At 37.6% G+C, this 13398-nt stretch overlaps 1 protein-coding gene across 3 annotated transcripts in view; it reads right to left on the reverse strand.

Moving 5' to 3' along the window:
- Nucleotides 1-13398, reverse strand: part of TAFA1 (TAFA chemokine like family member 1) — a 928543-nt gene that overhangs the window by 808448 nt on the left and 106697 nt on the right. The gene's annotated exons all lie outside the window — the stretch shown is intronic.

Genomic DNA, 13398 nt, shown 5'->3' on the forward strand with positions numbered 1-13398 from the left:
AAAAAATTTCAATTAAAAATTAAACTAAATGTGTATAGCACAGGGGATTGTAGCCATTATCTTGTAATAACTTTTAATGCCATGCAATCGAAAAATACTGAATCAGTATGCTATAAACCTGAAATTAATGCACTATTGTAAATCAACTACACTTTAATAAAAATTTAAACTAAATGAATGCACTAAGAAAAAACATTATACAATGTCAGTATTGAAAGAAATTATACAGTTCAAGCTCTTAGAAAATTCTTGAATTATTAACTAGTGATTGCTTAAACTCTATTTACTTGGACCAAAAGAAAATTTACCTCCTCCTGAGGTAATCAGTAACAGTTTTTCTCAGTCTGAAAGTTCTTCCTGAAATTGAAAATGGAATCTCTTTTAAAGAAGCTACATCCATTGTTTCTACAGAATAACTTTAAGCCCTCATGCACATGGTAAGCCCTTCAAAGTCATGAAAAGAGTTCAATTTTTTATTTTTGCTCTGAGTTTGATTTTTTTATGACATTTTCAGTTATTTTTCCTCATATATCATGCTTTTATGGTCCTTCCCCATCCTAAACTGTTCTTCTCTAAAAACATTCCAGCGTCACTGTTTTTTTTCCTTAAAGCAAAAAAGGTAGTGTTTTAAGTGTGACATAAACAACAGGGCTGTGGTTGCCGTTAAGATCAGGGAGTAGAGTAAGGGAAACAGGGGTATTTGTAAGGAACACCTGAAAATTAGGGATTTTGGTGATGGAATTGTTTTGAAGCTTGACTGAATCTAGGCTAATAACTTAAAATATGATGCTGTATAGTTCTGTAAGAGGTTACCATTTGGAGAAACTGAGTAAAGTGTACCCACGATCACTGTGTATTATTTCTTTAAGCTAGTGGTATGTCTACAATTATTTAAAAACAAAAAGCTTAATTAAAACAACAAAGTAGGAAGGGAGCAGAGACTACCCAACTTCTAAGCTGTTATAAAAGGCTGAGCACTTGTAAAAACAAAACAAAGCAAATCAAAAACACCTAAACCCCAACCAATTCTGAGTGGCTAACATAACCAGATGTTAACATCTGTGAGTAAATATGCTGAAGTGGTTTATGCTTGGCTCCAAATTGCATACAAATACACATATGAACTCCGGCATCTGAGTATTTGGAGAAATATACATATTTGTAGTATGTGTTTGGAGAAGTATTGCATTGTTCTCATACTTTGGCTTTCCAAAACTGTATCTAAACACACCTAAAACCTTGGAGTTTTCCTTACTGTTCTCATTTTTTTAACACCTCATGTCCAATCTATCAGTAAATTATGTTGTTTCTGCCTGCAAAATACATCTAGAACCTCACCACTTTTTCATTAATTCTGCAGTTACCATCGTGTCTCACTCAAATTATTTTAACAGCATCATAAATGCCTTCTACCATCTCCTTGTTCTTCTATGGTCAATTTTCAGCACCTGGAGTGATCCCTTGAAACATGTCAGAGCATGACATTTTTCTGTTCAAAACTTTTCAATGGCTTCCAAACATAAACAAGATCATAGAAAAGGTCAGCGTTTTCCATGTCCTGCATGGTCTGACTCCCACTGTACCCATCTGACCTTGCATCATCTACACTTCCCTCCCTCCATCCTTCAGTGCAGACTTACTGGTTTCTGCTATTATTCAAATACGCCAGTCAAATCCCAGCCTCAGGGCCTTTGCACTGGCTGTTCCCTCTACCTTGGATGCTCTTCCTCAAGATATTCACATTACTAACTCCTAAACCATGTCTAGGTGTCTGCTTGAATGTCGTGTTCCCACTGCTCCCTATTCCTTTCCCCACATTTTTTTCAGAGTACTTAACACCATCTGCATGTTACTTATCTTACTTATTAGTCTCTACCATTAGTATATTTGCTCACCAGCATAAGAATATTGCCTTCAATATAAAGGCACTCTACACTTATTGAAAAACACTAATGAATATGTACGGGAAAAGAAGGACCAAGGCATTTTTACAGTAGGAAATATTAAAAATTTTAATAAAATTCCCTTCCTTCCAATCTAAACCAGAGTCCTCCTCCACTCTGCCTGTTCCTTTCCACAAAGCACAACTCCTTCACTGAATTCATAAATACCTCCACAACAGTCACAGCTTGGTTTTTGTTCTAATTGTTCCATATATGGCTTGTCGCCTCAAGTAAATTAGAAGCTCAAGAGTAAGAGCCATGTTCTGGTTTTTCAATCCTCTCCCATGACTGGCAGAGAACAAAGCATCCCAGAGGTATTCATGAGATAAACACTTCTTGACATAATTCCATCTCTGCATTTCATGACCCCTCCTATATTATTCTCACTTTGATATCTATTTTATAATACATTTTAATCTCATGATGATTATGTCTCTTTTTCAAATGTAATTGAGTGCTGTCTGTACCCTGGCTGCACAAGATTTTCCAGTGATGTGATTAAATATAACCTTTCACCACCTACCTCACTAACGTTCCCCAGCAGTAGAATCTGTCATCATGTTCTTATCATTAGTTGATTTGGAAGGTAAAGGCTGTCACCAAGGCTATGTAAGTCACATATGAAAGAGATTTCATGAGAAGTTCATCATCAGGGAAGGGGAAAATGTTTTGTAGCTGGCAGAAATAAGGAAAGGTTTTCGATTAAATCCTCCTGGCTGAGGGAATTTTACCTTGCCATGCAAAATAACTGAAGCAACCATTTCCACTAAGCTTTAGAAATGCAGATTCAGAGAATTCATTTTAGAGCAAATCAGAAACTTATCTTTTTATCTGACTGTTTCTATCCTTAAATGTCACTCCAAGTTTAAAGCTCTTGAATATTGTTTTATGTAAAGTCCTGAGAGATAACTTTGTATATTGCAAATTTGGTTTGTATAGCACTGAGTTTTAAGAAAAAGACCAGGGCAGTTTGAAAAACTACAGGGAATGAAAATTCATAAAAGTGATTCTACTGATAGAAAAGGGGGCAAGCAGGAAAAAAACAAACCGCATTTTTGTGAAAGATAATAAAATACTGTCAGTGTGGGGCAGATCTTAAAAATCATTTATTTCAGCCGCTTTATGGAATGCAGGCAAGTACGTCTACCCAAAATGGTGAAATAAATTGTACAAAGGTCACACTGTGGTTAAGGACAGAAATACGATTAGAATCTAGCTCTCCTATCTCCCTCCCATTTTTTTTTTATGTGTTATCAGGGTTTCTCAAGCTTGGCATCACTAATATTAGTGAATGTGTTAGTTGCTCAGTCATGTATGACTCTTTTCAATCCCATGGACTCTAGCATGCCAGGCTCTTGTGTCCATGGAATTCTCCAGCAAGAATACTAGAGTGGAGAGTCGTGCCCTCCTCTAGGGGATCTTCCTGACCCAGGGACCAAACCCAGGTCTCCAGCATTGCAGGCAGATTCTTTACCATCTGAGCCACCAGGGAAGCCCTATAGGGCCAAATAACTGTTTGTCATAGGTGGCTGTCATATGCATTCCAGGATACTTAGCATCATCCTTGGTTTTTCTCCACCCATGTCCCCTCCCAAGCTGTAACAAACAAAAAATGTCCTCAGACCTTTCAAATGTTTCCTGGAAAGAAAACCGCCTTCCCACTAATGAACAGTGGTGTCAAACCACTATTCAACACGATCAACAAACAAGAATAATTGAGAGGTTTCCATTTCCAGTGCAATGATCTGTATGAGATACTATGCTCAACGGGCATTTGTGCCAGTCAAAATTCTGGTTGAAATGGCAGAAATCTATCTGAAACTAATTTAGACAATATGGTAATTTATTGGCTTATGTGAACAAAGCACCAAAGGCAGGTCCTAGGCTGTCTGGAAGTAGGAGTACCCAGTATTTCTCTACTGACCCTTTGCTTGTTTCAGTTCTCCTTTGTTGACCTTATTATCTCAGACCCTTTGTTTAGGAGTGGACATGGCCTCAATAGATCTGGAGTCACTTCCTTTCTATATTCAACACTTAAGGTCAAGAAGCAACAATCCTACCACCTTCTGTCGAGAAAATTCTAGAAAGACATCATGGGCCCAGAATGATTATGTGTCTGATCCTACAGTCAGGACACGGCAGCTCTATTTTTACCAGAATAGGGGTGGATGTGGGGGGGAGGGGTAAAGAATACTGATTCAAAACATAATAATAGCAAAGATGATAATAATGTTCTCTATATTGCTTTGAAAATCATTGGAAATAACTATTCTAACTTACGTTACCATTTCCTTTAAATACATAGGTACTACAACTTAAGGTGAAGGCTCTTTCAAACCAGGTGGAATGCTTATGGCTCCAATGCTCAATTCCTTAGCATGAACACTTTTACTGTTAACAAGCTCTGCCACTAATATTGTCCAGATCCAGAGTAAGATGACTAACAGAACTAAATATTTCAGTCTCACATTGTGTTACTCTCTTTCTACATTGACAGATGTTGTTGTTGTTGCTGTTCAATTGCTAAGTCGTGTTCAACTCTTTGCGATCCCACGGATTGCAGTACACCAGGCTCCTCCATCCTTCACTGCCTCCCAGAGTTTGCTCAAATTCATGTCCATTGGGTCAGTGATGCTGTCTAACCATCTTATCCTCTGCTGTTCCTTTCTCCTTTTGTCTTGAATCTTTCCCAGCATCAGAGTCTTTTCTAATGAGTCAGCTCTTCATATCAGATGGCCAAAGTATTTGAGGTTGACAATAAATTTGTGAGTTTATACATTGACAAATATATCATCATAAAGACCTGGAAGGTCAGATTTGAATTTAGAATTATCAAAGTCCTTGTTGTTATAAAGTAGAAAGTGGTATCCTGAGAAGAGCCAGCTTCCAGCTCTCATGCCAGGCTCTGCTCACCTCTGTTTCATACACACAGCTCCATCTCACACTGTGAGGTCCTGCATGTCCAATCCCAGCCTATGCCATCTCCTGTTTGATCACTTCCAATTTTCCTTGATTCATGGACCTAACATTCCAGGTTCCTATGCAATATTGCTCTTTACAGCATCGGACCTTGCTTCTATCACCAGTCGCATCCACAACTGGGTGTTGTTTTTGCTTTGGCTCCATCCCTTCATTCTTTCTGGAGTTATTTCTCCACTCATCTCCAGTAGCATATTGGGTACCTACCAACCTGGGGAGTTCATCTTTCAGTGTCCTATCTTTTTGCCTTTTCATACTGTTTATGGGGTTCTCAAGGCAAGAATACTGAAGTGGTTTGCCATGCCCTTCTCCAGTGGACTACATTTTACAACCTTGCTATAATCACTTATTAGTTTCAGGAGGTTTGTTTTTTTTTTTATTCTTTGGGATTTTCTAAATAGAAATGTTCACATGTCATCTGCAAACGAAGACAGCATTTTTGTTTTCCTTCCCAATCTGTGTACCTTTTATTTCTTTTTTTGTTTGTTTTTTCCAGTAGGAAAGAGTGCCTTTAATTAAGCATAGTTTGTAAAATTACATTTATTCTCAATTCTTTGCATATCAATTATATTTCCTTCTTTAATGTTTTAGTTGTTTTTCTATAGTTTACAATATGCCTTTACAAGTAACCACAACAAATGAACACAGTTATGCTTCCTGAATAGTGAAAGTCGCTCATTCGTGTCCAACTCTTTGCAATCCCATGGACTGTAGCCTGCCAGGCTCCTTTGTCCATGGAATTCTCCAGACCAGAATATTGAAATGGGTAGCCATTCCCTTCTCCAGGGGATCTTCCTAACCCAGGGATCGAACCCAGGTCTCCTGCATTGCAGGAGGATTCTTTACCATCTTGAGCCACCAGGGAAGCCCTCCTGAGTAGTGCAGTCACCATATAATAGAGCACTCTCACTTCCTCTCTCCAGTCTCTTTTACCACTGTTGTCATTTACTTCACGTACTACAGGGTATATTTTACTTTTATGCATTCTTTCAATGCTCTTCCTTTCTTTATGTAGATACAAGTTTCTGACCTATATTATTTTCTTTCTTTTTGAAAATGTCTCTTAACATGTCTAGCAAGCCAAGCCTAGTGGCTGAGATGGAAAAGTCCGTGATGCAGGAGGCCTGGGTTTGATCCTTGCGTCTGGAAGATCTCCTGGAGAAGAGAATGGCTACCCACTCCAGTATTTTTGCTTGGGAAATCCCATGGACAGAGCAGCCTGGCAGGCTTCAGTCCATGTTGTTGCAGAGTCGGACACAACTGAGCGGCTAAGCACATTTGAGAGCACAAGCCTACTGGTGGCAGTTTCACTCAGTGTTTATCTAAGAAAATCTTTATATACCCTTCACTTTTGAATAACAAGTTTGATGGATACAGAATATGAGGCGGGACATTTTCTTTCAACAATTTGTATGTTTTTTTCATTCTCTACTTCCTTGCATGGTTTTGAGATTTTTGATAAGAAGTCTGATATAATTCTTAGCATTATTCCTTTACAGATAAGCTTTTAAACCCTTTGTAGCTTCTTTCAAGATTATCTCTTTGTCTTGGATATTCTCCAGTTTGAATATGATAGGCTTACATTTAGATTTTTGGTATTTATCCTGCTCACTGTTCTCAGACTTCTGAATCCGTGGTTCAGTGTCTCTCATGAATTTTGGAAAATTTCTGGCTATTATCACTTTAATAATTTTCTCTATTTTCTCTATCATATATTCCAATTATACATAAGTTATGCCTTTTGCAATTGTCCTACAATTCTTGGACATTCTTGGGTGCTTTTTTTTCCCGTTCATTTTTAATTCTGCATTTAAGTTTGTAAAGTTTCTACATATATAACCTCAGTTTTACTGATTATTTTTTTGTCTGTGTCCAGGCTACTGATGAGATTATCAAAAGTATTCTTCATTTCTGTTTCAGTGTTGTTGTTTTTTCTTTTCTATCATTTCCTTTTGAGTCCTTCTTAGAGCTTTCATCTCTGTTTATATTATTCATATGTTCTTGCATACTGTCTACTTTTTACATTAGAGCTCTTAATGTCATTCAGTTCAGTTCAGTTGCTCAGTTGTGTCCAACTCTTTGTGACCCCATGGACTGTAGCATGCAGATTAATGTCATTAATCATGGTTATTTAAAATTCCCTACTGAATTGTCCCTACTTTGAAAAGTTCTGTCATATGTGACTTTAGTTCTTGCTTTGTCTCTCCAGACAAGGTACTTGCTTCTTACCTTTTAGCATGTCTTGTAAGTTTTTCTTTAAAGTCAGATGTGATATATCAGGCAACAAGAATTAAGACAAAGTGGTTTTTAGTGTGTGGTTTTATGTTAACCTGTCTAGAAACTGGGTTATGTTTAATATTTTCTGTAGCTATGCATACCAGATGCTTCCGTTTCCTCTGGTGTTCTTGTTAGCTTCTTCAACTATTGGATTTTCCTAAGAACTCCTTCTTAAGTAAAGTCTATGTCCCACAGTTCCTTCTGTTGTAATTCACTGTCATTTTTTGTGGAGCCCTTGTTGATATGGTGGTAAGTTGTGTGTGGGTAGGGGGAGGCATTCTAAAATCTTATTATTAAATGTCAGTCTTTTAATGGGACTGAATCCCTGGGTTGTGACCTTCAGAAGTATTTTTCTTAGCTTTTTTTTTTTTTCTTCCTTTAGGTGACACTTGAAGATTAAAGGGACCTAAAGTTGGCTTTTAGCTCTCTTCCCAAGTCAAATAAAGCTCCAATATCCTTGAAGAGTAAGTCTTTTTTTATGGAGAATGCCCTGAAAGTACTTCAAAAGGGTAGCTTTCCCCATTCCACCTGACCAAAACAAGAGGGCTTTTCCCTAGGATCATTACCATGGAAGTTTGGTGAGCTTCCTCAAGTGCAAACTCATGAGAGTGTGAGGGTCCCCTTAAGACTGTGCACTGAAAGTTTCTTACTCTCAGGTTAATTCACACTCAGTCTCCAGCAATTCATTCCTACCAGTTTGTAACTCTAATGCCTTCTGCTCCGGGTAAGTTGATCGTGATTGAGATTCCCTGTAATATTCCTCCGTCTCTCCAGATTTTCAGATGGTGCTTTGCCCTGGGGCCTCAGTTCTCTGATGCAGCTAAGAAAGCTCATTGATTTAGTCAGTTTATTTAGCATTTTTGTCATTGTAAGGATGAGAGTGGTTGGAAGAGATTGCCAATCACATTACATGTTGGAGCTGAAATTGGAACTCCATGCCCTACACTTTTAGAGCGCTCATTATTTAACTCTTTTGGAATCTTCATTGTGTATTTCTAATTCTATTTCACAAAGCTGCTGATTTGCTGAGGGTGCCCCTGTAATTATCCTCAGATCCCTTTTAACTTCACTATTCTAATATTAAATTATGTACTATAAATCTACTAAAAATTTATTACAAATGAGAATGGTAAATTTCAAAAAGTTAACCCTAGAGAAGATGCTAGAATCTGTAGGATCCTATGGATTCATTGTCCACTGGTCTTGGCTCTGCATACTCTGAAGGTGTATTTTTGGTCCATAATTTCCTTTCAAAACAATGTGAGATAGTAAAACTGAGTATCTAGTGCACTTTGTATTAATATTTTATGTTGTTGAAAAAATCTACATGTTCCAATATCAAACACAGTCATGGTCCCCTTTGTTGGATACTTTGCCAACTTATAATTAATGAGAAAATCATTTTAAGGTATTAACAGTTACTTTTGCTAGAGTAAAAAAGACTATGAAGTAAAATATAAAATACCCTTTTTTTTTTCCATTGAATATATCTCCATTTTATATATTCAGGAGTCTGACTTCATTCCACTGGCTTTTAAACAATAAGTACTTTCTAAAAACCCAAGTGACTATTTATTTAGTCTGTAACTAAGGAAAATTGCTTAAATGATAAGCATTCATGTTGGTAATGTGTACGGTGTTTAGAGAGAACATCAAAAAATGTATGGAAGAACATGCAAACCAAGCCAGCAGTAGGTCTTTGAAAAGGTGAATGCTGATTTGGGGCCTCTGATCTGTATGCAACCCCATTTCTCCACTGACAATATGTTCATTTTTAGGCACCTAAAAGTCTGAACTATTAAGAAGCTCTACTTCAGAATCAATGTTGGTTTTGTCTCCAACTCCTTCACAGACAGACTTTCTTTGAAATCAATTCCTCTTTGGGGCTAATTGTTTAAAAGCCATGACATCATTTCCAGGTTAAATACATGTCTGTACTATTCTCAGAGTTAAAAGGAAAAAAAAAAAAAAAGGAGGAAAAAAAAAGCAGTCTTTGAGTACTGTGTTCAACATACTGAAAAGTGTCTAGAATACTAAGGCAATTCCAAAGGCAAATTTTTGGTGTGACAGATGCATAATAACATAGGCTGAAGGGTCTTAGAAAAGCATCCTGTAGCTACTTTAACAAGAGTACTGAGTATCATCTATAATTCATGCAAGTGTATTGAAACTTTCTGCTGCCATCCAAGAAAGATGGTTTTCAAAGCTACAGTGTGCAATAAACCAATATTCCTTATAGAGAGTTCCATACATCTCATATAGATTTTACACTGGAGATCATTTCCATGCTGAAATCCTCAGGAACACAATGTTATATTTTCAGAAAACACAGATTTATGCTATGTGTTATGTCTGGAGGCTTGGAGTGTAGCCATTAGATCATCAAGTTGAGGATATATTTCTAGTTAGCTTCCTCAACATTGCAGAGGTCACCACAAAACAAATGGGTGTCCAAATGCTTCAAGAACTTCATTTTTTGTGTTCAATATATTTTTCAATTAGAAAATAAGTTTGACAATTAGAATGTACTCCTGGTGAAAGGCAAAATGACACAAGAGTATAATTCAATCATTTCTTTTACAGAATGGAACTTAAGAAATGAGACCAACTTTTGTTGAATTATGTTGCAGACCCAAAATGCTGAGCTTCATAAAATGGTTTATTTGCTATTTTCAGAAAACAGTAGTGCTATAGTCAACCAGAAACAGGTAGTCATTATAAGTTCTGAGCAACACTACGAAGCACTAGATTATACCATCAAAAAAGCAAAGTAATTTTCAACAGACCAGTGTATGCAATATAATTTATAATCAGACTCCAATTAAGGAAATTCTCCATCCACAGTAATCTTCCAGTGGCCACTTCCCCCTCCAATACTTCTCTCCTTTCTTTTATGGGTACTATGAAATATCTTCATTGCACTGCATCGCACTGCCCTAGAATTTTGGACTACCCAATATAGTAGACAACTTCTTCCCAGGACTGTGCCAGTCACCAGATGCCCATTATAGAGCTGAGGTATCATTACAACCTAGGACTGAACTACCACAAACTAGATATGAAAGAATATTTGTTGAACAATTAACAATATCAGTGAGTAAACAAAAAAATGAACAGATGAACTGATAATTAGTAAATAAATACGTTTTCTTCTGACTGGCTTGCTTTTCCCACTTTTTATTTCAAGACTATAGAAGTTTTTTTGAATAGTGATTTCATTATAGAACAGATTTAGATTTATGAAAAAGGTAGTAAGTAAAAAGTTCTGATACATCACATATCCCTCTCCTATTATGAACATCTTACATCAGTGTGGTATGTTTGTCACAATTAATGAACCAATATTAATGTGTTATTACTAGCTAAGTCCCATACTTTATTCAGATTTCAGTTTTCACCTAATATTCTTTTTCTGTTCTAGGATTCCATTTCAGATATCATATATACTTGTCATGTCTAAAGATTCTAAACAGTTAGGTTCTTCTTGGCTAGGAAAATTTCTCAGCTGAGCTTATAATGACCTCGAGTGTTTTGAGGAGTACTATTCAAGTATGTTGTAGATTGTCTCTCTATGAAGCTTCATCTGGTATATTTCTCATGATTAGACTGGAGCTCGCTACAAGGTTTGGGGAAGAAAGACCATAGAGGAAAAGTGCCATTCTCATCATATCATATCAAGGGTACATGCAATCAACTAGACTTATTACTTATCATTTGACCTGGGTCACCTGGCTGAGGTAGTGCTTGTCAGGTTTCTCCACGGTGTTATTGTGTTACTCTCCCCTTTAATACTGTCCTCTTTGGAAGGTCCAACTCTCACATCCATACATGACTACTGGAAAAAACATAGCTTTGATTGGATGGACTTTTGTTGGCAAAGTAATGTGTCTGCTTTTTAATATGCTGTCTACTTTGGTCATAGCTTTTCTTCCAAGGAGCAAGTGTCTTTAATTTCATGGCTGCAGTCACCATCTGCTGTGATATTGGAGCCCAAGAAAATAAAGTATCTCACTGTTTCCATTGTTTCCCCATTTATTTGCAATGAAGTGATGGGACCGGATGTCATGATCTTAGTTTTCTGACCGTGGAGTTATAAGTCAACTTTTACACTCTCCTCTTTCACTTTCATCAAGAGGCTCTTTAGTTCTTCACTTTTTGCCATAAGGGTGGTATCATCTGCATATCTGAGGTTATTAATAATTTCTCCCAGCAATCTTGATTCCAGCTTGTGCTTCATCCAGCCCAGCGTTTCTCATGATGTACTCTGCATATAAGTTAAATAAGCAGGGTGACAATATACAGCCTTGACATACTTCTTTCCCAATTTGGAACCAGTCTGTTGTTCCATGTCCAGTTCTAACTGTTGCTTCTTGACCTGCATACAGATTTCTCAAGAGGCAGGTCAGGTGGTCCGGTATTCCCATCTCTTTCAGAATTTTCCACAGTTTATTGTGATCCACACAGTCAAAGGCTTTGGCATAATCAATAAAGTAGAAGTAGGTGTTTTTTCTGGAACTCTCTTGCTTTTTTGATGATCCAGCGGATGTTGGCAATTTGATCTCTGGTTCCTCTGCCTTTTCTAAAACCAGCTTGAACATCTGGAAGTTCACGGTTCATATACTGCTGAAGCCTGGCTTGGAGAATTTTGAGCATTACTTTGCTAGCATGTGAGATGAGTGCAATTGCGTGGTAGTTTGAACATTCTTTGGCATTGCCTTTCTTTGGGATTGGAATGAAAACTGACCTTTTAGAGTCCTGTGGCCACTGCTGAGTTTTACAAATTTGCTGGCATATTGAGTGCAGCACTTTCACAGCATCATCTTTAGGATTTGAAATAGCTTAACTGAAATTCCATCACCTCCACTAGCTTTGTTCATGGTGATGCTTCCTAAGGCCCACTTGACTTCGCATTCCAGGATGTCTGGCTCTAGGTGAGTGATCACACCACCATGGTTTTCTGGGTCATGAAGATTTTTTTTTGTATAGTTCTTCTGCATATTCTTGCCACCTCTTCTTAATATCTTCTGCTTCTGTTAGGTCCATGACATTTCTGTCCTTTATTGAGCCCATTTTTGCATGAAATATTCCCTTAGTATCTCTAATTTTCTTGAATAAATATCTAGTCTTTCCCATTCTATTGTTTTCCTCTATTTCTTTGCATTGATCACTGACTTTCTTATCTCTCCTTGCTATTCTTTGGAACTCTGTATTCAATTGTGTATATCTTTCCTTTTCTCCTTTGCCTTTAGCTTCTCTTCTTCTCTCAGCTATTTGTATGGCCTCCTCAGACAACCATTTTGCCTTTTCAAATTATTTTTCTTCGGGATGGTCTTGACCCCTGCCTCCTGTATCATGTCACGAACTTCTGTCCATAGTTCTTCAGGCACTCTATCAGATCTAACCCCTTGAATCTATTTGTCACTTCCACTGTTTGATCATAAGGAATTTGATTTAGGTCATACCTGAATATTCATTGGAAGGACTGATGCTGAAACTGAAACTCCAATACTTTGACCACCTGACGTGAAGAACTGACTCACTTGAAAAGACCCTGATGCTGGGAATGATTGAAGGCAGGAACAGAAAGGGACCAAAGAGGATGAGATGGTTGGATGACATCACTGACTCAATGGACATGAGTTTGAGCAAGCTCTGGGAGTTTGTGATGGACAGGGAAGCCTGGCATACTGTAGTCCATGGGGTCGCAAAGAGTCAGACATGACTGAGTGACTGAACTGAACTGAACTGAACTGAATGGTCTAGTGGTTTTTCCTACTTTTTTCACTTTAAGTCTGAATTTGGCAATAAGGAGTTCGTGATCTGAGCCACATCAACTCCTGGTCTTGTTTTTGCTGACTGTATAGAGTTTCTCCATCTTTGGCTGCAAAGAATATAATCAATCTGATTTCAGTATTGACCATCTGGTGATGTCCACGTGTAGAGTCTTCTCTTGTGTTGTTGGAAGAGGGTGTTTGCTATGACCAGTGCATTCTCTTGGCAAAACTCTGTCAGCCTTTGCCCTGCTTCATTGTGTACTCCAAGGCCAAATTTGCCTGTTACTCCAGTTACTGTATAGTCCATGGGGTCACAAAGAGTCAGACAGGACTGAGAGACTTTCACTTTATCATCTATTTGAACAAGTGGGAAATTAGAGATTCTCATTCTAGCTCTGCTTGTTAAAAAAGATTTAATCAAATCA

Source organism: Giraffa tippelskirchi, chromosome 9, assembly GCF_054371585.1.
Source record: "Giraffa tippelskirchi isolate mGirTip1 chromosome 9, T2T-mGirTip1v1.2.pri, whole genome shotgun sequence".
NCBI lineage: Eukaryota > Metazoa > Chordata > Mammalia > Artiodactyla > Giraffidae > Giraffa > Giraffa tippelskirchi.